The sequence below is a fragment of the Tursiops truncatus genome, chromosome 8, assembly GCF_011762595.2.
Source record: "Tursiops truncatus isolate mTurTru1 chromosome 8, mTurTru1.mat.Y, whole genome shotgun sequence".
Classification (NCBI taxonomy): Eukaryota; Metazoa; Chordata; class Mammalia; order Artiodactyla; family Delphinidae; genus Tursiops; species Tursiops truncatus.
The window spans coordinates 101,932,801-101,955,710 of record NC_047041.1 but is presented as its reverse complement, the minus strand read 5'-3'; the positions used below and the strand labels follow the sequence as shown (position 1 = coordinate 101,955,710).

General features: G+C 40.9%; 1 protein-coding gene across 2 annotated transcripts in view; it reads right to left on the bottom strand.

Moving 5' to 3' along the window:
• The window catches only part of PACS1 (phosphofurin acidic cluster sorting protein 1), a 143,680-nt gene that overhangs the window by 90,727 nt on the left and 30,043 nt on the right, over positions 1 to 22,910 (bottom strand). The window contains exon 1 of one of the 2 annotated variants that reach the window (XM_033861124.2): positions 8,563 to 11,009. The exons of the other annotated variant lie outside the window; for it this stretch is intronic. The gene's annotated coding sequence lies outside the window, so the exon portion shown is untranslated. Of the gene's footprint in view, positions 1 to 8,562; positions 11,010 to 22,910 lie in introns of those variants that run through there. 2 annotated transcript variants of the gene reach the window in all.

Sequence of the window (22,910 nt, the reverse complement as noted above, 5' to 3'; positions counted from 1 at the left end):
AGCAGGGTGAGGTAGTGATGCAATGAATATATACAACAGACAAATAACACGACATGGGAGAGTAACAATGACTACCAAAAACATGACACAGGCAGGAGAATGGGGCAAGGGTCCTAATTCAGACTGAGTGGTTACGAAAGGCTACACTGAGGGGGTAACATAAAGCTGAGAACTGAAAGACAAGAACCAGCCATGCAAATAGCTAGCGGCAGAACATTCCAGGTCACATGCAAACGCCCCGAGGAAGAAACAGGCTCGGTATGCAACAAAAAATAGACCTGTTTGGCTGGAGCAGAACAAGAGATGGGGCTAGATGGATGCACAAGGACAGGTCGCGTCGGTCCTGAGGCTAAGGTAAACAGAGTTTGCATTTTATTCTGTGATTGGAAATGATCAGAGGTTTTTCTAAGCAGGGAAGTGACACCCTCTGACTGATGTTTGTGAAAGGTCCCTCTGGCTGCTGATGAACTGGGGGGGAGGCTACACTGAAAGCAGGGAGGCCGGCGGGAAGGCCACCGCCGGCCTCCAGAGGACAGATGATGGCGATGTGGTTTAGGGCAGCAGCAGCGGGTGGAGCTGACAAGACAGCAACAGATTTGTGCTCTATTCTGGAGTTAGAATGTTTAGGACTTGCTGATGGATTGGCTGTGGGTGAACATGAAAAAGGAAACAAGCAAAGAGGCCTCCTAGGTTGCTGGCTTAAGCAAAAGGGTGGACGGTGGTACCCTTTTACTTAGATGAATAAAGACTGGGAGAGATTGTTTTTTTTTTTTAATGGGAAAGGGATAAAATAAAGAGATCTGTTTTAGCAATGTTAAGTCTGAGATATCTGTTAGATATTCAGATGGATCTATGAGGTAGGCAGCGGGTATACAAATTTAGAGATGCAACAATCAAACTGAAGATGCAAATTTAAGAGACACATGTAAACCTAATGTGTTTCTTCTAATTAGAAGAAAATATAGGGTAATTTCTTAGTGACCTGAGGATGGGAAAAGATTTCTTAAGATATCAAAAAGCACAAATCTTTATACTTGGAAAAACCAAAGAAAATGACATACTAAAACATAGGATTTCTCAGGAATTCCCTGGCGGTCCAGTGGTTAGGACTCGGCGCTTCCACTGCAGGGGGCCCGGGTTCAATCCCTGGTCAGGGAACGAAGATCCCGTAAGCCGCGAGGCACGGCCAAAAAAAAATAATAATAAAATAAAATAAAACATAAAATGTAAGATTTCTGCTGAATAAAGGACACTATGAACAAAGTTAACAGATGGGCAAGGCCAGGAGATGACAGCTGCAACACTTATAACTGATTTAGGATTAATATCTAGACCATATAAGGAACTTCACTGGAAAAATGGGGAAAGGATATGACCAGGTCATCCATAAAAGGAAAATCCAAAGACTAGTATACACAGAGATTCTCGTTCTCACTAGCAATCAGGGAAACAGGAATTCAAACAAAATAACACGCTACGTTCGCCAAACTGACAAAAGTCTGAAAGTCAGATACCGCGTGCTGCACTATGTGGTGGGAATATAATGAGAGCAGTCATGCCACACTTAGTGAAATTAAATGTGAGTATACTCTGGGACCTAACAATTAGACCTGTTGGTATTTAGCTGGAGAAATTCTTGCTCAAGTCCCTAAGAAGATACACGTGAGGATTTCCATCAGAACACTTGTTTGTGGTGCAGGGAGCTGGAGAACAAACTAGGCGTCCATCACTAGGGGAAATAGATAAATAATATGCGGTAGATGCTAGTGATAAAATACAATAAAGGAGCTAAACACAATATAGAAACGCAACAACATGGACAGAACCTAAAAATGTAGTTTTAAATGAAAAAAGGATCAAAATGAGAAAGAAGTATGACATAATATTATTTAATATAAATTTACAAAACAAATCATACAAGGATACAAACATATCCAAGGATAAATACCGAACACATTATAGAAGAAGTTAACGGGAATGGGAGAAGAGATGGAAAATGACAATAGTGAGAAATAATAACATGAGAGGGGTCTTGCAATGTCAGTACAATGTTGTATGATAAATTCAGCTCTGCACTTGAGATCTAAAAGGAAAAACAACAAATTTTACAGGGCAAAAGGAATGTTCATCTGTTCCAACTGTCTTTCCCAAACTGCATGACATTCTGTCAGTTGACTCATCTGACTTAACAGGTGATTAAGGGACCTGGGAGGGAGGAGGGCAGGCACCAGGGCACAGTGCAAATGGAGCCCCGCTGTATCCTGCACCCACCTTTATCACCACGGCATTCATTACACCACTGCAACTACATGCATCCACGACGAGCTTCCCACCCTGAGCGTTAGATCGCATTCACCCTCATAAACCCAGGACTCAGCACAGTGGCTGTTGCAAAGAATAGATTCAGTCACTGCTGACTGGCTGACCTCTTTGTTGCTTGGTAGACTGGATGAAAAATAAACCAAAATTAGAACTCAACTGAACCTTCTTGACTGTTATAATGTAGCTAAATGAATGTTCAATGAATGTTGACTGGCTATGGCTAGATGTCCCTCCCTGCATCATTTATTCTAGCATCAAAAGGCATGTCCATTTGGATGACAGACACATGAACAAACATATCACAGAATTCAAGTCGACTTTATGGCTGCAAGGAAACTCAGAGATGCTACAGCAAAATCAGAAATGCAAATGACAAAAGTTCATTTTAAGTGGGGGAAAAAAAGAGACGCAGCACAAGTCGGATGATTCCTGTTCCTGGCAGTGCTAGGTAGCATTAACCTCTGAAATGACCATTTGACCCTATATGTACAAAACGGAAAAACCCTTCTTACTCATTTTTAAGTCAGCTTGATTACAGTATAATTTATATATAATAAAATGCACCCACTTTATTTATTTTTGGCCACGCTTGTGAAATCTTAGTTCCCCAACCAGGGATCAAACCCAGGCCCCCTGTAGTGGAAGTGCTGAGTCCTAACCACTGGACCACCAGGGAATTCCCGAAACGCACCCATTTTTTTTTTTCAGCGCATCTTTTTATGTTTAAAAAAGTTTTTTTAACATCTTTATTGGAGTATAATTGTTTTACAATGGTGTGTTAGTTTCTGCTTTATAAGAAAGTGAATCAGCTATACATATACATATATCCCCGTATCTCCTCCCTCTTGGGTCTCCCTCCCACCCTCCCTTATCCCACCCCTCTAGGTGGTCACAAAGCACCAAGCTGATCTCCCTGTGCTATGTGGCTGCTTCCCACTAGCTATCTATTTTACATTTGGTAGCGTATATAAGTCCATGCCACTCTCTCACTTCATCCCAGCTTACCCTTCCCCCTCCCCGTGTCCTCAAGTCCATTCTCTACGTCTGCATCTTTATTCCTGTCCCGCCCCTAGGTTCTTCATAACTTTTTTTTTTTAAGATTCCATATATATGTGTTAGCATATGGTATCTGTTTTTCTCTTTCTGACTTACTTCACTCTGTACGACAGACTCTAGGTTCATCCACCTCACTACATGGCTGAGTAATATTCCATTGTATATATGTGCCACATCTTTATTGATTCATCTGTCGATGGACACTTAGGTTGCTTCCATGTCCTGGCTATTGTAAACAGTGCTGCAATGAACACTGTGGTACATGTCGCTTTTTGAATTATGGTTTCCTCAGGGTATATGTCTGGTAGTAGGATTGCTGGGTCAGATGGTAGTTCTATTTTTAGTTTTTTAAGGAACCTCCATACTGTTCTCCATAGTGGCTGTATCAATTTACATTCCCATCAACAGTGCAAGAGGGTTCCCTTTTCTCCACACCCTCTCCAGCATTTATTGTTTGTAGATTTTTTGATGATGGCCATTCTGACCGGTGTGAGGTGATATCTCATTGTAGTTTTGATTTGCATTTCTCTAATGATTAGTGATGCTGAGCATCTTTTCATGTGTCTGTTGGCAATCTGTGTATCTTTGGAGAAATGTCTGTTTAGGTCTTCTGCCCATTTTTGGATTGGGTCGTTTGTTTTTCTGATATTGAGCTGCATGAGCTCCTTGTATATCTTGGAGATTAATCCTTTGTCTGTTGCTTCATTTGCAAATATTTTCTCCCATTCTGAGGGTTGCCTTTTCATCTTGTTTATGGTTTCCTTTGCTGTGCAAAAGCTTTTGAGTTTCATTAGGTCCCATTTGTTTATTTGTGTTTTTATTTCCATTTCTCTAGGAGGTGGGTCAAAAAGGATCTTGCTGTGATTTATGTCATAGAGAGTTCTGCCTGTGTTTTCCTTTAAGAGTTTTATAGTGTCTGGCCTTACATTTAGGTCTTTAATCCATTTTGAGTTTATTTTTGCGTATGGTGTTAGGAAGTGTTCTAATTTCATTCTTTTACATGTAGCTGTCCAGTTTTCCCATCACCACTTACCGAAGAGGCTGTCATTTCTCCATTGTACACGCTTGCCTCCTTTATCAAAGATAAGGTGACCATATGTGCATGGGTTTATCTCTGGGCTTTCCATCCATATTTTAATATAGATCAACACAGTTTTTGTGCCAGTACCATACTGTCTTGATTACTGTAGCTTTTTAGTATAGTCTGAAGTCAGGGAGCCTGATTCCTCTAGCTCCATTTTTCTTTCTCAAGGTTGCTTTGGCTATTTGGGGTCCTTAGTGTTTCCACACAAATTGTACAATTTTTTGTTCAAGTTCTGTGAAAAATGCCATTGGTAGTATGATACGGATTGCACTGAATCTGTAGATTGCTTTGGGTAGTAGAGTCATTTTCACAATGTTGATTCTTCCAATCCAAGAACATAGTGTATCTGTCCATCTGTTTGTATCACCTTTAATTTCTTTCATCAGTGTCTTATAGTTTTCTGCATAGAGGTCTTTTGTCTCCTTAGGTAGGTTTATTCCTAGGTATTTTATTCTTTTTGTTGGAATGGTAAATGGGAGTGTTTCCTTAATTTCTCTTTCAGATTTTTCATCATTCGTGTACAGGAATGCAAGAGATTTCTGTGCATTAATTTTGTATCCTGCTACTCTACCAAATTCATTGATTAGCTCTAGTAGCATCTTTAGGGTTCTCTATGTATAGTATCATGTCTGCAAACAATGACAGTTTTACTTCTTTTCCAATTTGGATTCCTTTTATTTCTGTTTCTTCTCTGATTGCTGTGGCTAAAACTTCCAAAACTATGTTGAATAATAGTGGTGAGAGTGGGCAACTTTGTCTTGTTCCTGATCTTAGAGGAAATGGTTTCAGTTTTTCCCCATTGAGAACGATGTTGGCTGTGGGTTTGTCGTATATGGCCTTTATTATGTTGAGGTAGGTTCCCTCTATTCCTACTTTCTGGAGAGTTTTTATTATAAATAGGCGTTGAATTTTGTCAAAAGCTTTTTCTGCATCTACTGAGGTTATCACATGGTTTTTAATCCTTCAATTTGTTAATATGGTGTGTCACATTGACTGATTTGCATATATTGAAGAATCCTTGCATCCCTGGGATGAACCCCACTTGATCATGGTGTATGACCCTTTTAATGTGCTGTTGGATTCTGTTTGCTAGTATTCTGCTGAGGATTTTTGCATCTATATTCATCAGAGATATTGGCCTGTAGTTTTCTTTTTTTGTGACATCTTCATCTGGTTTTGGTATCAGGGTGATGGTGGCCTCATAGAATGAGTTTGGGAGTGTTCCCCCCTCTGCTAGATTTTGGAAGAGTTTGAGAAGGATAGGTGTTAGCTCTTCTCTAAATGTTTGACAGAATTCACCTGTGAAGCTGTCTGGTCCTGGGCTTTTGTTTGTTGGAAGATTTTTAATCACAGTTTCAATTTCAGTGCTTGTGATGGGTCTGTTTATATTTTCTATCTCTTCCTGGTTCAGTCTCAGAAGGTTGTGCTTTTCTAAGAATTTGTCCATGTCTTCCAGGTTGTCCATTTTATTGGCATATAGTTGCTTGTAGTAATCTCTCATGATCCTTTGTATTTCTGCAGTGTCAGTTGTCACTTCTCCTTTTTCATTTCTAATTCTGTTGATTTGAGTTTTCTCCCTGTTTTTCTTGATGAGTCTAATGGTTTATCAGTTTTGTTTATCTTCTCAAAGAACCAGCTCTTAGTTTTATTGATCTTTGCTACTGCTTCCTTCATTTCTTTTTCATTTATTTCTGATTTGATCTTTATGATTTCTTTCCTTCTGCTAACTTTGGGGTTCTTTTGTTCTTCTTTCTCTAACTGCTTTAGGTGTAAGGTTAGGTTGTTGAGATTTTTCTTGTTTCTTGAGGTAGGATTGTATTGCTACAGACTTCCCTCTTAGAACTGCTTTTGCTGCATCCCATAGGTTTTGGGTCGTCGTGTTTTCATTGTCATTTGTTTCTAGGTATTTTTTGCCTTCCTCTTTGATTTCTTCAGTGGTCTCTTGGTTATTTAGTAGCATATTGTTTAGCCTCCATGTGTTTGTGTTTCTTACAGTTTTTTTCCTGTAATTGATATCTAGTCTCATAGCGTTGTGGTCGGAAAAGATACTTGATACGATTTCAATTTTCTTAAATTTACCAAGGCTTGATTGTGACCCAAGATATGGTCTATCTTGGAGAATGTTCCATGAGCACTTGAGAAGAAAGTGTATTCTGTTGTTTTCAGATGGAATGTGCTATAAATACCAATTAAGTCCATCTTGTTTAATGTGTCATTTAAAGCTTGTGTTTCCTTATTTATTTTCATTTTGGATGATCTGTCCATTGGAGAAAGTGGGGTGTTAAAGTCCCCTACTATGATTGTGTTACTGTCAGTTTCCCCTTTTATAGCTGTTAGCATTTGCCTTATGTACTGAGGTGCTCCTGTGTTGGGTGCATATATGTTTATAATTGTTTTATCTTCTTCTTGGATTGATCCCTTGATCATTATGTAGTGTCCTTCTTTGTCTCTTGTAATAGTCTTTATTTTAAAGTCTATTTTGTCTGATATGAGAATTGCTACTCCAGCCTTCTTTTGATTTCCATTTGCATGGAATATCTTTTTCCATCCCCTCACTTTCAGTCTGTATGTGTCCTTAGGTCTGAATGAAGTGGGTCTCTTGTAGACAGTGTATATACGGGTCTTGTTTTTGTATCCATTCCGCCAGCCTGTGTCTTTTGGTTGGAGCATTTAATCCATTTACATTTAAGGTAATTATCGATATGTATGTTCCTATTACCATTTTCTCAATTGTTTTGGGTTTGTTATTGTAGGCCTTTTCCTTCTCTTGTGTTTCCTGCCTAGAGAAGTTCCTTTAGCATTTGTTGTAAAGCTGGTTTGGTGGTGCTGAATTCTCTTAACTTTTGCTTATCTGTAAAGATTTTAATTTCTCCATAGAATCTGAATGAGATCCTTGCTGGGTAGAGTAATCTTGGTTGTAGGTTTTTCCCTTTCATCACTTTAAGTATGTCCTGCCTGCACCCATTTTTAAATGAACATTTTGATGAGTTTAAATGAATGCAGCTACCACTACAATCGAGACGTAGAACATTTCCATCACCTCAAAAGTTCCCTCATGCTCCTATGCAATCAGTCCACATCTCCACCCTGGCTCCAGGCAACCACTGATTGCCCTCTGTCAAGATACCCATCTTTATATTTTTTCTAGTATAAAAAAAGGTTCACTTAATATTTGGAAAATTTAAAACACACACACACACACACACGCACACACACACACACACACACACACACAGTAGAAGAGTATAATGAAAGTGATTTACCCAACACTCAGCTTCAACGATTTTTAATGCATGACCAATCCTGTCTCATCTATACTCCTGCCCACGCCCCTGCATGGATTATTTTGAAGAAAATCCCAGACATTATTTCTCTTCACATGTAAATACTTCAGTATATATCTCTGAAGGATATTCTTTTAAAACATATCCATAATACCATTTTCACGCTTAAAATAATTAAAAATAAGCTTCTCAATACCATGAAATAATCAATCAGTACCTGCATTTCCCAGATTGCCTCACATTTTTTCCTTCATTATGTTTGTCTGAATCAGATCCATATATTACTATTGGTTCATTCATCTCTTAAGTCCCTTTTTATCTATAGGTGTCCCCTCCATCTTTTCTCCCCCACCCCCTTATAATTTATTTGTTGAAGAAACTAGTTTGTCCTATAAAGCACCTGCAGTTTGGAATTTGCTGACTGCTTCCCTAAAAAACATTTACCAAGTTTCTGTCCCTTGTAGTCCCTATAAATTTGTAATAAGATCTAGAAGTTGTAACAAATTCAGGTTCTGTTATAGCTGGCAAGGCTACATTATGGGCGGTATCGTGGACCTCTATCAGGAGACACATATCATGTCCCATATTCTCTTTGTCTCACGTTTTGAAAACCATAGTCTTTTCCTCAACTAATTGAAAAGAAAAGCATTTATGATAGTTTATAAGATTCATATAATCTAGAAAAGTGTAAAAGTATAGGACATCGACCCCCATTTTAACAGACTGATTCTGGACAGTGGTGTTCCTACAAAGGAAAAATAGGCTTTGAGTCACTGTCTCAGATGGTTCCATCCATCATATCCACCTATCACTTACTTGAAGTCACACACTGAACACACGCTGCCACGTCCGTCTTCTGCGCATGTCTTATCTCCGAGAGGAGAGGTGCAGAGGTGGCCTCTCCTCCACCCTCATCACTGGCTCTGCACACAGGTATCACCCAGGCAAGAGTGACCATCACACGCTTCTCCGCTGAGGAAAGGCCCTTCTCTATCCCTGATGAGGTCCGCCTCCTTCATCAGCTGCTTACAACCTTCCTCCAGAGCCAGCGACATCCAGATTTTACCAACCAGAAAACAGAGGTGCAGAGAAGAAATATGAAGAGTGAATCGGTGGAAGTTTACCATGAGAAATCACAGATCACTGATTGTTCGGAGAAACCTGCTGAGTTGCACGTGTTTCTACTTTAATGCCTCCTCCTTCCCTTCAGGGAGATGCGTGAGTCTACACAATCTGAGTCTCCGAGGGAAAGGGCTGTGGATGCTGTTTACACAAGGAGCCAGAGGGCCCGGTAAAGTGACCTTCCTGCTCTCTTTGGCAGGGCAAGTCCCTGCTTGACAAGAACTAAGTTATCACAAAAGAGAATAAGAATCAGTTAAATTAAAGAGATAACCTGGGACATTTGGGATGGGGAAGAGGAAAGCAAGTTTACATTCCAACCTCACCCAAGTCCAGGGGAGAGGCCCACTGTTACTGAGCCATGCGGAGGAAGTTAGAGTCACTGGCAGGACGACTGGGGCCTCTCTCTTTTTCCCACTCTGATAAACCCTCAGCCACCTGCAGCACGATGTTGCACTAATAGCTACAGGGCCCTCCACTGCCAGCCACCTCCTACTCATCTCCGTGCTGGGCTGGTTCTTACTGCCTCCAGAAGTAAAAGTTAGAATATGATAATTATTGTGCCAGTAACTACTGCCTGGTAACGTAAGTTCCAGAAGCACAGGCCTCTGCTTACAAACAGCATAACCTTCAGTACAAAAGGATCGAGTTCTCCCTCATCCTGGCCCCCACCTCTGGACAAGCACAGATTAAATTAAGAATTCTCAAAATTCCCAACGGTGTCAAGCACATTTAAAGCTGCCGGGTCAAAGATCCATTTTTGCAGCAGACAACCACAAAGGATTTCAGTGTTACATACAGTGGAAATGATTGCAAGAAATTCTAAATATGGACAGACCAGTAATTTAAATTCTTTTTCTAATGGCTAATACTTCCTTTCCAGTTCAATATCTGATTCTAAGTCAGGCTCCAATTAAGGAAAGCAAGACCCAGTTTTCTGGTTCCACTGGGATTTACTTGTTCAGGGATTACCTGGCTGCATGTCCTGAGTCTGTTTCCAGTCAGTGCTCTGCTGGGAACCCTGTGGTGACTAACAAACGTGTTTCAGGAGAAGGAAACACCCTGATTACTAGCAGTCCAGGGCAAAGTAAAGCCCAAACAAGGAACTCTCACTCCTGGTCTGGTGCTTTCCCCTGCAGGCCACTACTGCTGCGTCAAACCAGCCGGCTGTGTGAAGCTGGTAAATCAACCTACCTAGGTTTTGATTTCCTTTCTTCTAGCAGCTTCACTCATAATAGCCAAAACCACCCAGAAGTCCACCGATAAAGAGACAGACAAGGAAAAACAACGGCCCCTCTTCCTCAACTGGATATTCTGGTGTCTATCTGTGACACCTGGAATGGCGACAGACCACCTGAGACCACGGGAGCAGCCAGGACAAGCCAGTGTTCTGGGGATGGCAGGGCAGGAAGAAAAAAAACGAACGTGGCTCCCCAGCTGCTGAATTAACCAGCTTTGGAGTCACCCTACCTCCAGACTTCCTGTTGTCTGAAATACTGCCTGTGTGTTTAAGTCACTGAGTTGGCTCTTCTGTTTTTCTTGAAGGTAAAAGCATTCCAACCGATGACACTTATTGACCTAAAAGGTTGCACACCACTAGCTACGTGCAGCAATGAAAGGCAGAACTGGATCTCTATAATTAAAATAAAAAAACAAGAAAGCAAAACGAAATACCCCATTCTTGTCGTTAAAACATGAGAAAGGCTTTGGGACAGGTAAAGAGCAAGGTTACGAGGAAAAATACAGTAAGTGAATCCACACGTTTAACAATTCAATAAATAAACTTGGACCCGGAAACTGGCCTGTATGAACTGATTGTGCTTCATTTCAGAAATATTCATTAGAAGACGATGACTTTACATACGGTACTTATGTGTGCAATAATCCTCTGAGAATAGTCACACTATTCCTATTTTACAAATGAGAAAACTGAAGCACAGAGAAGCTAAGTAACTGGCCAAAGTCACTCCATCCATGCACTTTTCTCCACCTGGAACTCTCCCCTTTCTGCCCTTCGCTAACTCCTACACACCTTCCAGGTTCCAACTTGAATAAACATCACTTCCGAGACTTCCCTGGTAGCGCAGTGGTTAAGAATCCGTCTGCCAATGCAGACGACATGGGTTCAATCCCTGGTCCGGGAAGATCCCACATGCCACGGAGCAACTAAGCCCGTGCGCCACAACTACTGAGCCCACATGCCACAACTACTGAAGCCTGCGAGCCTAGAGCCCACACTCCGCAACAAAGAGAAGCCACCACAATGAGAAGCCCACGCACCGCAACGAAGAGTAGCCCCTGCTCACCGCAACTAGAGAAAGCCCGCGTGTAGCAACGGAGACCCAATGTGGCCATAAATAAATAAATTTATTAAAAAAACAAAACAAAACAAAACAGAAACATCACTTCCTTAGAAGAAGGCTTCTTTGATGTGTCCAGACAAGGTCCAAAGCTCCTTGTACACTCCACTACATGCAATGCTCTACTGAAGCACCGTGTGTACTCGCGATTATGTAAATATTTGTCTTCCCCAAATGTACAGGATGTACATGCCCTGAGAACAGGTCTTTCTTGTCCACCACCACACGGCATTTCCAAAGCTGATCAGAACACCTTGCCCTTAAGAGGCTCACAGTCTGAGAGACTGCAAATGAACAGTCCCTTCCAACACAATGCGGGAGGCGCACAGAGGTGTGCACAGGGCTCTATGGAAGCAAAAGACAGTGGGTCGGGGGGAGGCTTCATGGAGGAGAATCCCCCAAGCAGAGCCCTGAAGGACAAGGAAGTTGGGAGGAAAAGAACTGAGGACAAGGGTGTCCTAGGCGGACAGAGCATTAGGTATATCTTTAGAGAAGAAAGCGGCCATGGAATTTTAGGGGAACTACGAGCTCACTACGGCTGGAGTCTGAGATCAGACAGAGATAAATGAAGCTTGAGAGACAGCAAGATTCAGTTCGATATTCAGAGATAGCAATACGCTGTAAAGATCCCTAAAATAATCCAATAACAATGGATATGATGGAAGCGCTCACTGTACATCAGGCACCACGCTAAGTACCTCATATGTATAATTTCATCTTCACAACCACCCTGAGCATTATTACTCCCATGAGGAGGTAAGATCGCACACAGCTAGCAAATGGCAAAGCCAGGCTCTGAACCGCAGCTGTATTACATGACTCCAAAGCCTGTGCTCTTAACCACAGTCTAATCCTTGTCTAGCTCACTGTGCACTGACATGATCTTATATAGTTGTATGTAATTCAAATAATTACCTTGATCCTACTAGAAGAGCTGGCTATTTAAGGAATCCCATGTCTTTTTCATTAAGCGAATCATAAACACAAATATTTCATACATTGAGATTGTTTAAAATAAAGTATATAATTAGTGTTCAATAGACATTTTTTTTTTTCGGCTGTGTTGGGTCTTCGCTGCTGCACACGGGCTTTTCTCTAGTTGTGGCGAGCAGGGGTTACTCTTTGCTGCAGTGCGCGGGCTTCTCGTTGCGGTGGCTTCTCTGGTTGCAGAGCACAGTCTCTAGGGATGCGGGCTTCAGTAGTGTGGTGCGCGGGCTCCAGAGCGCAGGCTCAGTAGCTGTGGCACACGGGCCCAAATGCTCCGCGGCACATGGGATCACCCTGGACCAGGGCTCGAACCTGTGTCCCCTGCATCGGCAGGCAGATTCTTAACCACAGTGCCACCAGGGAAGCCCTTTTCAATAGACTTTTTTAAATGAAGATCAAATGAAAATTATTCAGAGACAGAAAATGCAGTGTCTTGACTGATATTCCAATACTGTCTCTAGAATTACGTTACCTCTAAACCATCAAAAATTATGCTAAGCAAACACTAGAACTTCTAAGTCGCCTCATCAAAACTAACCTTCCTAAGGAGAATTAAACTTATTAATTAAACAACTCAATCAATTATTGAGAATGGGTGGAAAGAAAAGAAAGTAGCTAAGACAGAGGAAAGATGCTATGACACACGAAATCTCTTTTCCCCACTATCATTTGCTTTAAGCATAGAAATTGTCACTGAATGTGTTTACAAGGCAAGGTAAACAGTCTATGTGCCAATTCCAGTTAAAACATGAGCAGAAATTTTATCAGTTAGGGAAAGTCTTGGTTCAAAGAACTCAGTTTTTTCGGAAGCCATTCAGCAAAAATGCAAATGTACTAAGTCACAGTTGATGGGCTATTAATAAATCATTAAAGCAAACTGCTGGGAGATCTTTGCTTTTTTAAATGTCTCATAATGTACAGTAAGAGTTCACAGACTGACAATAATTATCATAGTTATACCAGATTAAACATTTATTAGTGCCAGGAGTTTTAAGAACAAGTGCTCACTTCATTCTTACAGCCTCGCTTTCCTATGAGCTAACTAAGGCACAGAGAGTTTAGATCAATTGCTCAAGGTCACCTGGGTAGGAAGTGACAGAGCCAGGATGTACACACAGGTCTGTCTGATGCCGAAGTGCATGCTCCTTCCACCAAGCAGCATCATCTCTACTGGGCTGAAAGGTGCCTAGAGATTATCTGATTTATTCACCAATCAACCCTATCATTTAAAAAGACCTGTAGGGAGGGTAAAGGACTTTCCTTACTTAGGTCCTTTGGCTAGTTTACAGCACAACTGGGAGTGAACCCCAGATTTCCTACTCTGAGGCAAGCACAGTCTGTAATCATTTTGACTCATACCAGATACTTTCTTTTTGAGAAATATTAAAAATTTCCCCATAAAAGAGACAAAACAAGAATGATATATGTAAATGCCTGTCACTGTGCCTCGAGCTATGGATGCATCATGTTTTCGTGGAAGACAGAACAAGAGACGCCTCAAACATTTCCTGTGCATTACTTGCAACCAGCTAACAGAAGATAACAGGATTTCATGCATTCCTTTCCACCACCATCATTTTTGCCGCCTCCTGCCTTTCAGCAGGGCATTAAAAGCACGTTAGTGAGGAAAAAAAGCAGCCAATGAGCCTGGTGATGTTCCAATAAAGTTTAATATTTGGACTCAAAAATTTGAATTTCATATAATTTTCACAGGCCGTGAAATATTATTCTTGATTTTTCCCAACTACTTAAGAAGCTACAGCTTTCAGGCTATAGAAAAACAGGTAGTGGGCCAAAGGGCATATGCTGACCCTGCATTAAAACAAAGAAGTAAAAGGCAGAAGTGATCAAAGGAAAAGCAGTTTGCAACAAAGCAAGGCTACGGCCTTTTTCTTGACTCAGTTCTGGAGTCACTGATTCAGGAGGCCTTCTTGGGCCATCCCCCACTCCCACTTGGGGCAGGTGTCCCACTTTTGTGTTCTTACTGAAACTTGGGTCTATCTCTATCCTACCACTTACCATTGAACATATATATGTTCAATCAATCATTTGTATGTGCTTTTGTTTGTTTTCAAGTCTGTATTCCTAGCCGATGTGGATGCTCAAAAATAGCGGGGGTAAGGGCGATAAGGAAAATAAAAAGGAATAAGCTCAGAAATTCTTATCTTTATACAGACACTAGATATCAGCACAGAGTCTTGACAGGGGTTCCATGACATACACCTACGGAGTTAAATCAGTGGTTCAGCTACTTTCTGTATCTGTTAACAATCTATGTTGCTTATGCCCTATACATATGCACCAACCCCTCCATCTAGTCTCTATACTTATACCTCCCTCAAGCCAGGCATCGGACTAACTTGTTTAGACTAAACTGCATGAAAAAGATCCAAGCATAAATTTAAAATGACCACTGAGTCTCCAGAAAGGCTCGGGGTACCCTGGGGGTCTGCAGAACACAAATGGAAAAGCTACTGTCCTATAACACTAGCCTCAAAAATGAATGACGAAAAAAATAAAAAAATAATAAAATAAAATGAATGATGGCTTCAAATAGTTTGAAGAAAACCTGAAAAGCCACAATTACCAGATATAACGTGAAAATCAACATGGAAAAGTCTACTTCATCGTTATCACATAAAGCATAAAAGAGAAACAAATATATTTCAATCACACATGGTCGGGTGGATGACCCTGTACGGTGGGATCATTAACCTTCTCTGTGCCAGGGGTCCCTCTGGCAGTCCGGAGAAGCCAGCAGATCCCTGCTCAGAACAATGTTTTCGAATACATAAGACAGTATGCGTGGTTTAAAAAAGGAAACCAGTTATAATAATTAGCCCACACTACCTCCCCCGACACTTCCTGTCTCCTTTCCCTGCTTTATTTTTTCTGCTTAGTGTTTGTCACTATCTAACACGCTATGCGTATTTTACTTCTGTTCTCTTATTTAGTAGATGTCTTCCCAACTAGAACCTTGCTCCCATGAGGGCAGGCAAGTTTATCTATTTTGTTTACCACTCTATTTCCAAAACCTACAAAATGCCTGGTAGCTAACAGATGCCCAATAAATATATTCTGAATTAGTAAATAAACGTCTTGTCTCCTAAGAGCTATTACTCTCAGAGGAATCACAGGCAGTTCTACTAGGATCTGTCATCCTTAAGCAAGATAATACACAAGGCTTCATGTTTACTAACTTCTTAATAGCGCTGGAAACCTTTTATAAAGGCAACTTCATGCCTCCACGATAAACTTAATATCTACTGACTGAGGGCGAAGAAGGGAGGTGAGGCAGAGAAGTCAAATGCCTCCAGGTTAGTCAGTGAACAAAATCCATGGGCCAGGTCTCCTGCTTATTAACTCTGCCTTCACTTTACCCTTTGTCCTCTGAAGCTTTTGCTGCGTTGCCTTCCGTCTCTTTCCCACTGAAGGTATCTAACTGCACGCTAACGATAAGAGACAACCCATTCACAACGAACAGCCACACTCTCCTTGGCAACAAGGTTCTAGGGTTTCCAGCTTCTCGCCAAGGCAACTCTTAAATAGAGGGAAAAAATTTTTAATTCATCTTATTCACAGTAAATTAAAAGGTTAACAAGAATGTAAACCCTCAGACACAACAGGCTGCCTATGCTGTTTGTCTCACAAAGTCCTAAGAGGAAGGAAGCTAAGAGCCAAGACAACTCGAAGCTCCAGAGAAATGTAATAATTTCTACCAACTGCAACGCCTTCACGCTGTAGTGTGATAACAGATTGGAAAGGCAAACCAGAAACCAGAAAAAGAAAGGTGGGAGGGAACATGAGGTTAACAACAAGGTCAGTTAATACAACAGAAACAGTGTCCTGAGACTGTTTCATAACTAGGCAGCAGTCAAAACCTCACCGGAAGGCAGTCTGGGCCCCTCTTGGGTGGTCACGCAAACGTCAGCCTGTTCCCCAACCCCAGCACTGGCCCAAAAGCAGAGCGGAGGAAATGCGCTTGTATCATGAGGGTTTTGAGACACTCAAACCCATCTGCTTAAAATATAACCTCCTAAATCTCCTTAAATATCAGAATTATCCATATATGTATATCTTCTTACATACAGGGCAAGAAAACGGGAAGAGACAGGGGTTTTTGTGGGTTTGTTTTTAATATTTCAAGTGCTAATAAACCAGCAACAGCTGGTCAATGACAGAAAGTTCCACGGCAATGATGTGTATTAACAGGATTTCGAGTTGGAAGAAAAAGGGAGACAAAAACATTTTTCACGTAGGCTTGACTCCAGCTCAATGGGAAAATATTAACCTAGAGCAACCATTATAACCAACTGCTGACTTCCTGTATTGTCCTAGATCTGATCCTTAGAGATGTATGCTTCTTTTGAACTAGCCAGATAAAAACTGTAATACAATTTTGTAACTACTGTTGCTTTATAAACACACCTTAAAAGAAAGCGCTGAAGACACAATGATAAATAAAACCCACAAGCACAGAGAACTTATATTCAACCCTTTCTTTCAAAGTAAAGGTCTTCAAACAGTGTCGTTCCAACTTTACAACATCAGTGAGGTATTTCTCACCCCAATAAGCTTAGAAAATGTAGTATGGATAATTACATAACTGAATAAGAAAGAAATGAAAAACCTTAAAAACACAAATTATTTACATTAGTCTAAATTCAATTGACTGTTAAAGTGAAAATCAGAAACAAACTAAATATCCACCTGGTGGGATTAGTTAAATAAACTGTGTTTTGTCAATTCTATGGAATAGTACACAGCCATGAAAAAGAATGAGAGAGACCTCCAAGTACGAAATGGAAAAATCTCCAAGACACCTTTGTTACAGGAAAAGAGCAAACTGAACAACTCATGGTGATTCTGCTTATGTAAACCATTTACGTGAACCTGTACACATATTGTACTCAAATACTTGGGAAAAAGATCTAGAATACATGCCAAATTCTTAATAATTATTTCAACTGGGGGGGAGGTGAGAGAAGAGGGGGAGTTTGGAGAAATTTTTCACATCATTCACATATCGCTTGTATATTAAAAAAAACTTAAAGCAGAAAAGGGACTAGATGATTCTATGAATTAAAGGGAAGAAAGGGAATTCCCTGGTAGTCCAGTGGTTAGGACTCCATGCTTTCACTGCCAAGGGCCTGGGCTCAATCCCTGGTCAGGGAACTAAGATCCCACAAGCCAAGGGGTGTGCCCCCCAAAAAGAAAAAAGAAATCCAACTAGCCTTGATGGCAAATTCCAACAGCATATCTGAAAATAACCAACAGCACTACAATTAAAAAGATACTTTGCCAACTAGAGATAGAGGACAAGAGACCCAAAGGATGCTGGTACTGATTCATGAACTGGAATGCCAGCATGTCTAGGATGAGTCGGCGGGTGACTAGGGGATCTTGAAATTTAAAAGTCATCTGCCCAAGAAACAGTCAGGTAAACAAGACAAGAGAAATCCAAAGTACTCTTAAATGCAGGCACCACAAGTTTTTTCCATCAACTTTATTGAGATATAGTCTACGTATAATAAAATGGACCCATTTAAATTTTATGTTTCAATACATTTTGACACATCTATACACCTGTGTGACTGCCACCATACTGAAGATATAAAACATTTCCAAAAGCCTAAAGGTTTTCTTGCGTCCCATTCCAGTCAATCCACTCCCACCCTGGCTTAACTACTTTTCTGTCACTCCAGATTAGATCTGTCTTTTCTAGAGTTTCGTAGAAATGAAAGGATAAGTAGTGCTCTTTTGTGTCTGGCTTCCTTTCACTCAGCATAATGTTTTCAAGGTTCACTCCTCCTGTTGTACCACATATCAGTACTTCACTCCTTTTTATGGCCAAATAATATTCTACTGTACGGACCACAATTTGTTTATCCACTCATTTGTTGATGGACATTTGGGTTGTTTCCAGTTTTGAATTATTATGACTAAATCTGTGATGAACATGCAAGGCACCAGAAGCTTTTCATTCCTTTCACTTTCTACTACCTCAGCACTGTCCATATACTCTCAGCTCACCACAAGTCCCATTCTTACATTGGCCCTATGTGCAATGGGAAAAGCAATCGCTTATTCAACAAACATATATTAAGGATCTACTGTTTGCCAGGGACTGTTCAGGCACCAGGGACACAGTAATGAACAAGACAGTATAATCCCTCTTCTGTAAAACTTAGAATCTTTTTTGAGGGGAGGGACTGCAGAAGGGGAGATATACAAAAATAAAAGAAAATTTCACACAAAATAGAAAAAGTTGAAAGTAACATATTCAGAAAGTGGCTAGAAGCATGGGTGTCTAATTCAGATCCGGCAGCCAGGGAAGGCCTATCTGAGCTGAGATCTGAATGACACCAAGGAGCCGGCCATGTGACTATCTAAGATCAAAGCATCCCAGGCAAAGAGAACTGCAAGTGCAAAGGCCCTAAGGACAGACTGAACTTCTCCTCATCTAGGAGCAGCAGAAAGGCCAGTGTGATAGAAATGTAGTGAACGAGGGACTGACTTCCCTGGCAGTCCAGTGGTAAAAAATCCACTTTCCAATGGATGCGGGTTCAATCCCTGGTTGGGGAACTAAGATCCCACATGCCTCGGGGCAACTAAGCCCGCGCACCACAACTACTGAGCCCGTGTGCCGCAAACTACAGAGCCCACACGTCCTGGAGCCTGCGTGCCACAACTAGAGAGAAAAAAACCCACATGCCACAACTAGAGAGAAGCCCATGTGCCGCCACGAAAGATCCCGTGTGCTGCAACCAAGACCTGATGCAGCCAAATAAATAAATAAATAAATTTAAAAAATAACCATAACAATTAAAAAAAAGAAAGAAAGAAATGTAGTGAATGAGGGTAAAAGATGAGGCTGGAGAGGCGGGCAGAGGCCAAGCCAAATAATCTTATGGGCCAAGAAGTCTGGGTTTTACTGGAGGCTATTAAGCAGGGGAGTAAAATAATCAGATTTGCATTTTAAAAACATCACCCTGGCTGTGTAGAGAAGAATTGTAAAGGGAAAGAGGAGAAGCAGATTAGTTAGGTAGCTACTGCATGATGCAGGTGGTGATGGCTTGGACAACAGGGAAAGCAAAGAAAAGAGAAGAGCTGGGGATGATTTCAAGATATCTTAAAAGTAGAATCAATAGCTCTTGCTAATGGATTAGATGTAGTGGGAATAAAAAAGAAGAATCTAGGATAATTTCTAGGTGTTTGGCTTGGGCAGCTAGGTGGATGGTAGTACCATTTACTGAGATGGGGAAAATTGGAGGAAAAAGAGGTTTGGACTTGTAGTCTAGTGTATTCTGCACATCTTTCTCTGCTCTCCCTGTAGTCCAGGCCATCGCCACCAGAATGAAGCTGTGATGCTGATTAAACGTCCAAATGCAGATGTCAAATAGGCACTTGGATACATGAGTTTGAAGTTAAGACGAGAAGTCAGTGCTGGATGTATATTGATAGTATTAGAGAATAGTATCTGAAGCTGAGAAACAGATTCTACAATTGTGCTTCTGAAAATATTCTGACATATACCTCAGTGCACCTGGATCACACCAGATGAACAGGACTCCAAGAACAATTTTACTGTGATTTGGGGGTGAGGGGGTAGGGAGGGATGAATTTTATATTTGAATGCACACATGTAAAGACTAAAATGCTGGATTTACACAACTGTTCATGATTAAACATAAGATTTCAAAGCCATTTTGTGTTTGTGGCTGGCAGCCTTCGGACTATACCACAAGACACCTAGTGATACATCTTCATGTATCTCTTGGAGTATTTCAGGAAAAAAGTTGGACAAGTATCAGAATACACAACAATCAATTAGCAAAAATGTAACATATGGACTAGAGCCCAGGGCCTGAGGCTGTGGGGCTCACAAGAAGGCAGAGCAGCACAGCTGTTAGGACGTGGACTTCAGAGCCCACGGGCCTCGGTTCACATGCCACCTGTGCTGCTCATTAACTGTGGAGGCACAGGGTCACTGCAGGGGTTAAATGACAGAATACAGGCAAGGCGCTTAAGCATAGCCCCTGGTTAAACACACGCCCCAATGTTTTTTCTCTACAGGGTCTCACTGTATAATAAGATCTACAAGACATAAGTATCAAAAGAAAATAATATAAGTTACATATGAAAAACGCTAAATGTGATTGGTCGGGAAAGCACTGAAATCTGGGCTGAAGAAGATTGCTACAGGAACCCCACACACTGTTGGTGGGAATGTAAAATGGTGCAGCCAGTATGGAAAACAGTATGAGGATTCCTAAAAAAGTTAAAACTAGAACTACCATATTATCCAGCAATTCTACTTCTGTGTATTTATCCAAAGAATATGAAAACATTAATTCAAAAAGCTACATGTACCCCAATGTCCACTGCAGCATTATTTATAATAGCCAAGATATGGAAACAACCTAAGTGCCCATCAATAGATGAATGGATAAAGAAGTTGTGGTATATGTATATACAATTCCATATTTGCAATGGAATATTATTCAGCCATAAGAAAAGATGAGGGCTTCCCTGGTGGTGCAGTGGTTAGGAATCCGCCTGCCAATGCAGGGGACGTGGGTTCGAGCCCTGGTCCGGGAAGATCCCACATGCCGCGGAGCAGCTGAGCCTGTGTGCCACAACTACTGAGCCTGCGCTCTGGAGCCTGTGCTCTGCAACGGCGGGGGCCACTGCGGTGGGAAGCCCGCGCACCGCGACAAAGAGTGGCTCCCACTCTCCGCAACTGGAGGGGGCCCGCGCACAGCAGTGAGGACCCAATGCAGCCAAAAATAAAATAAATTAAATTAATTAATTAAAAAAAAAAAGAAGAAAAGAAAAGATGAAATCTTGCCATTTGCAACAGCATAGATGGACCTTGAGGGAATTATGCTAAGTGAAATAAGTCAGATGGAAAAAGACAAATACCATATGATTTCACTCATATGTGGAATATGCAAAACAAACAAAATAAATGAACAAACCACATCAAACAAAAACAAATACCTAGATACAGAGAACAAAGTGGCGGTCACCACTGGGGAAGGGGTGGGGGTGGGGGAAGGGTGAAATGGGTAAAGGGGGTCAACTGTACAGCGACAGATGGAAACCAAAGTTTTGGTGGTGAGCACGCTGTAGTGTATACAGAAGTAGAAATATGACGCTGTACACATGAAACTTATATAAAGTTATACACCAATGTTACCTTAATTAAAAAAAAATTTTTAAGATACAGGAAGACCAGAAGGCTTTCAGCTTTTATTTCTTTTTATTTTTATCTCAGGGGGAATAAATAAAGGAAAGAAGGTAAAACCAATGTGGAGAGGACAGGAACTACCATTTACTGAGAACTTGCTGAGAACTCTTGCCTGTCAGCACTTTTTTAAACAAACTTCGAGATGCAACTCACATGCGCTATATAATTCATCCACTTAGGTGTACGATTCAGCTGTTGTCACTGCATTCACAGAACTATGCAACTATCACCACAATCCGTTTTAGTACCTTTTCATCATCCCCAAAAAGAAACCCCATACCCATTAGGAGTCACTCCCCATCTTCTTTCAACCCCACAAGCCCTAGGCAATCACTAATCTGCCTTCTGTCTCTATGGATTTTCCTGTTCTGGACATTTCATATAAATACAATCATACAGCATGTGATAGGCTTCTTTCCCTTAGCACAATGTCTTCAAAGTTCACCCATGCTGTAGAATGAATCAGTACTTCATACTTTTACTGCCAAAAAATATTCTACTGTAAGGATATACCACATTTTATTCATCCACCCATCACTGATGGACAGTGGGTTGTTTCTACTTTTTAGCTATTATGAGTAACGCTGCTATGAACCTTCATGTACAAGTTTTTGTACGGACATGTGTTTTCACTTCTTTTAGGTATCTATCCAGGAGTAGAATTGCTGGGTCTTATGGTTAAACTGTTTAATCTTTTGAGCAACTGCCAGACTTTTCCAGTCAATACAGTTAGCTCCAAGTATTCAAATGACAGTAACTAACTACCTGACTAACATCTTGGAGCACTTGAAGTTACTACCACTTCTCATACTTTAAAATTGTTTAATGATTTTTAAGTTGGTGGTAAAGAGTCTGTAGGAAAAAGTAAACATGTAGGAGATACCAGATTAAAAGGCTAGAAAAAGAGAACACTATACCTTTGTTTGCTCCTTGAAAACACTGAAAAGCTTCATGGGACAAACTAGATACAAAAGCCAAAATTATAGTTCTTTATGAGAAATGAGAAAGAGGTGCTTAATATCAACTAAGTGCATCCGTGTATGAGGATGAGTGTGTACGAATGGGAAAGCTATAGCCCAAGTGAAACCTTTTGCCAACTCTTGCCTCCTCTTGGAGTCACGTTGGCAAGACTTTCTTCTGCAACTTACCTCCTCTCTCACTGTCCAACAGCAAATAAACACACTGTCTCTCAACCATGTCAGTCAAATAACTTTGATTCATGCTCCAAAACAGGCTCATTACCAAACAGTCAGAAAATTTACATTTTCAATAAATATTACAGTTGCCTGAGGCAGTATCATCTTGCAACAAGATTGTCCTTCTAGAGCTCCATGGTCCAATACGGTTATAACCACTGACCACGTGTGGTTGCTGAGCACTTAAAAGGAAGCTAGTTCGACTAAGAAATGACATTTAAATTTTTTATTTAACTTAAATGAATTTAA